Source organism: Palaemon carinicauda, chromosome 4 (assembly GCF_036898095.1).
Source record: "Palaemon carinicauda isolate YSFRI2023 chromosome 4, ASM3689809v2, whole genome shotgun sequence".
In the NCBI taxonomy this organism is placed as follows: domain Eukaryota; kingdom Metazoa; phylum Arthropoda; class Malacostraca; order Decapoda; family Palaemonidae; genus Palaemon; species Palaemon carinicauda.
This window is the reverse complement of record NC_090728.1, coordinates 149,008,453-149,014,181: the sequence shown is the minus strand read 5'-3', so window position 1 is coordinate 149,014,181 and position 5,729 is coordinate 149,008,453.

The window sequence follows — 5,729 nt, the reverse complement described above, 5'->3', positions numbered from 1 at the left end:
AGAGAGAGAGAGAGAGAGAGAGAGAGAGAGAGAGAGAGAGAGAGAGAGAGAGAGAATCTTACAACTGGTAATAAGGTTCTCTGACGCACACACATACATACACACACGATATATATATATATATATATATATATATATATATATATATATATATATATATATATATATATATATATATATTTACATATATATAGTATATATATATAGATATATACTGTAGATATATACTATTATATTACATACGCGCGCACGCGTGTGTATGTGTGTGTGTGTGTGTGTGTGTGTGTGTGTGGTGTACAGTTATGAAATTAAACTAATTTGCCCCTTTTGTGTTCTCCGTTTCAAGAAATATAAAAATCGTTTATGACTAATTTACATGGTAAGATACTATACAATGAACGCTATAAGACTTTGTTGGAAAAAGGCTATTATTATTATTATTATTATTATTATTATTATTATTATTATTATTGTTATTATTGTTATTATTGTTGTTATTATTATTATCATTATCATTATTATTATTATTGTCATTGTTATTGTTATTGTTATTATGGATAATGATAACCGATTGAAAAAAAATACAGGCTTCATGCAGAAGCTTCAAAGAGCACATCTGAGAAAGAGTATATCTCAGTTATAATATTTCCTTTACCAGTACATTCTAATAAAAAAATCTCCAAAGCCAGTGTAGTTTTTTTCCATAAGCTAATCGAGTGTATAAACATTACAATAATGAGACCATTCAGTTTCAGATTTTAAATTATATTATGATGTGCAATAGATATTCCATATATTACCTCATATAAAATCAGTCTTTTGACGGATAAAGATTAAAAACACACGCAATAAGTTTGTGGACACTAATGAAAACTATCAAGCCATGACGGCAGTGCTAACTCAAGGCCTCAACCATTTCAACCGGTCGGAATTAGTAAATGAGTTTGCGTCCTGCCTTAGCACGAATCTGGAAAGGAATTCACAGTATATATATATATATATATATATATATATATATATATATATATATATATATATATATATTAACACAAGCAACAACAAATACAGCCGTTTCTAGTACACTGCAGGATAAAGGCCTCAGATATGTCAATTCATATCTGGGGTTTGACTAGTATTCATCACCACGCTGACCGGTGCCGATTGCGAGATATTTTCATCTGATTGCTCAGCAAACCAACCTAGTACTGTATAGATGTCTCCGACAATAGAGTATAGTAGCCGACAGCTTTGCTGACCATGAATATATGAAAACCCTTTCAACACGTTCGTTAAGGTATCCCCAATCAGAAAGGGCTACACACACATACATATATATATATATATATATATATATATATATATATATATATATATATATATATATATATATATTCATATATATACATTATATACGAGAGAGAGAGAGAGAGAGAGAGAGAGAGAGAGAGAGAGAGAGAGAGAGAAAGCATCACAATGTTAGAAAGCCTTCCTTGATCCAAAGAGATGGTGGTTCAAGTCTATTGTTCTTTCACTGTGCTACCATTGTTCTCGTCTCTGGATATCAACAACGACCTCGGACGAAATTGCTCAGAGAAGCGTTTATTTTTTTTTTTCTGTTTCGCCAAATACAGTAATTATGATTCTGAACAAACGTCCACGGATATCCTGCTGTAGGTTGTGCAGGCCTACGAGAGATTTATTTAAAAGATATTCATTCTATAGTGTCATTTTCTTTATTTTATGCCATTGATTCACTGGAGTATTTCTTTCCAATAGTACAACTGTACTATAATTGTTCAGTGGCTACTTTCCTCTTGGTAAGGGTAGAGGAAACTATTTAGCTATGGATAAGGACACTCCAAAATAAAACCATTGTTCTAGTCTTGGGTAATGCCATAGCCTCTGTACCATGGTCTTCCACTGTCCTGGGTTAGCGTTCTCTTGCGTGAGGGTACACTCGGGCACACTATTCTATCTAATTTCTCTTCTTGTTTTATTAAAGTTTGTATAGTTTGTATAGGAAATATTTATTTTATTGTTGTTACTGTTCTTAGAATATTTTATCTTTCCTTGTTTCCTTTCCTCACTGGGCTATTTTCCTTATTGGGAACCCTGGGCTTCTAGCATCCTGCTTTTCCAACTAAGGTTATAGTTTAGCAAGTAATAATAATAATAATAATAATAATAATAATAATAATAATAATAATAAAACTGGTGCAATCTCTCCAGTTGTAGAGTGTTATGGTCGCTCGTATTTAATTGGAAGCGGAAGTGCTTCTTTATGACACTTGCCCCTTGGCCTTAATTCTTTTTAGTTGTGGTCTCTCGAGGGCTATTTATTATTTGTACACATTTTTTTTTTTGCTTTCTATGTGTTTTTCTTGCCAATATGGAAAATCTATTTATCTAAAGATATGCTTCTCAAGGAGCTTAGTATCACTGGCTTCGTATAAATAAAAATGTGTAAATTTTGAAAAGCAGTAACCGTTATTACGAATATTTTTCTGATTTAGTCAACATCAGATTGTCTTCACTGAATCTCAATAAAAGTTGTAAAAGGGCCTTTTTTTTAAATCAAATATTAAAGAGAAAGTTTATACACGGGAGCCGCGGGCTCGCGCATTTGTGTACACAAATTTGTTTGATTTTCCGATCAGATTAGATCTGATAAATTTTTGGATGGGTGTTCAGAAAACATCATAGCAGATATATTCGTATAGAGTGGCGATATTCTCTGTAACCATCTTTTCTATCATATATATATATATATACTGTATATATATATATATATATATATATATATATATATATATATATATATATATATATATAATCTGTATACGTATACAATATATATATATATACATATATATATATATATATATATATATATATATATATATATATATATATACATACATATATATATATATATATATATATATATATTTATATACATATATATATACATATATATATATATATATATATATATATATTTATATACACACATATATATATATATATATATATATATATATATATATATATATATATATATATATATATATATATACATATACACACACATATATATATAAATATATATATATATATATATATATATATATCTATATATATATATATATTTATATACATATATATATATATATATTTATATATATATATATATATATATATACATATATTTATATACATATATATATACATATATTTATATACATATATATATATATATATATATATATATATATATACATATATATGTATATATATACACACATATATAAATATATATATATATACATATATAAATATATATATATATACATATATATATATATATATATATATACATATATATATATACATATATATGTATATATATATATATATACACATATATATAAATATATATATATATATATATATATATATATATATATATATATCTATCTATCTATCTATCTAATATATATATATATATATATATATATATATATATATATATATATATGCGTGTGTGTGTGTGGATGGTGACAAAGATAAAAGGACTTTTTAGAACGTCGATAAGTCTTATCTAGAATGTACACAGTATTTAGAATTAACTGAGCGTAATGTGCGCATGTGCTTTCTTTAAGGGGAAATAATGCAAATCTTGGTAAAACCTTATTTGCTCAACCAAAATTCCATTACGAACTCATGAAACGAGAATTAAAAACTAAAACCAAATAAATTTGATGAAAACCTCTGTGGCGTAATAAATGATAGACAAAACAGAATTCAAGAAGTGAAATATTTTTCTCAGTTTTCCTCTTTCCTATTATGCTTGTATATTTATTTTTTATATAAAACTTATCTATAACCACCATGAACTTTACATGATGTATGTATTGCATATATAATAAATGTACAACTATTCACAATTTAAAGGCAAGCATAAAATCGAATGATTTCATAGCTAAATCACAAAATTAAAAATAGCTACATTAGTATTACCATAAAAGCAAAAAGAATTCCTACAACGCCGTAACGTAAAGAATCCGATAAAAAAAAAACATTTCCCGTAATAAAAGCTGTAAAAAAATCAAGTCGTGTATACATAAAATAAATAAGAAAGTCTATCATTATTCTCAACCATCATTATATGGTGACCTCTATAAGTACACAGCGTGTGAGCGGAGTAGGTAAACCATTGATTGTTCTACTAATTTCACTACTAGTCTATTGCTGCTACTACTACTACTTCTATTACTGCTGCTGCCACCGCATAAAAAAGGCCACGATTATCATCATTCCAGGAGAAGCCAAAAGAGTACAAATAATGGGATCAGATTGTGATTATAAACATTTGCAGCTAAACGGAGCTACAAAAGTCTCGTTCTTGGGTTAATATGAGTAAGTAATATGACGAAAGAAGTCTGCTTTTAAAAAAGACTTTCGGAAATCAGTAGAAAAAATTAAGACGAAATTTACAATACAATCTTTGATAGATTTATCGAAGCATTCCCGTATCCTAGTCAGATTAAAGGAATAAGAACTAAAAAAGGAAAATTAAATTCATCATTCTTTCTAATTATTGAATATGAGAGAGAGAGAGAGAGAGAGAGAGAGAGAGAGAGAGAGAGAGAGAGAGAGAGAGAGAGAGAGAGAGAGAGAGAGAGTTAAAACAGCGGAAATCGTACCACCTGGTCAAGAAGTCTTAATCGCCAGATTTATCGGCTCGACTTCCGATATATTCTTTTGACTACGTGATCTTAAGCACAGCTCGTGAGCGGCAGAGCAACTCGTTAATGTCTAACATTTGTGCCACTAAATGAAGTAGATTCAGCCCTTAAGACAAATTAAACATGGCGTTTTCATTAGACAACAACAAATGTAGCCGTTTCTATTCCACTGCATGACAAAGGCCACAGACGTCCTTAATTATGTCAATGAATAGATGATTGTTCATATGCTTTTAAGGAGTAATGCATTTATTTTAAATCTTGAAATTATGAATAAAATGCTAAGGAACTTAGAAAGTGAGTCTTGGGTAGTGCTTTCCCTCCTTAGATATATAAGAAAACTGAGGAGAGCAGCAACCTCCCAACCTCCAAACGAGACTTAGCAAGGCAATTTACTATTAACTGTCATTACTACTCAAAAGCACAATTATACAATTGTTTAAATGGCATTAACTTGAGGTATAGTACATCTGACCATATATGCAAATACAACAGTAAATATATGAATAAAACTGAATAGGTTATATCAAATAACTATAAACAAATGTTTTAGAGAGTGAGAAATCCTGCCATTCAAAAATTTCTCAACAAAAGCAATAAGAATATGGAATAAACATCATCTCCTTTCACTCATATTCTTAACCCCCATATCTAGTATGTTATTGAGATTTCCTTAAATGGCCTTATTTTTATTTATATATTAGAGAAAAACATGGATGTTTATTCCAAATTAAACGAAAGGAAAAAATTCTATGACCCACATTCAGACGTGAATTCATCTCGGAATCTAATGAGCTCCTCATTTGATTGATAGCCCTCCATTCATAAAGCTGCACCGAAATCTAGTCATAATTTTTTTGAAAGAAGAAGAACAAAGGAAAAGCTGTCATGGACTTGAGCCAGGATTTGGATCCTTCTCAAAATCTTAAGGCTTTTCTTGGTATAAGGCCAAACAGTTATACGCAGGAAACTTCCACTATT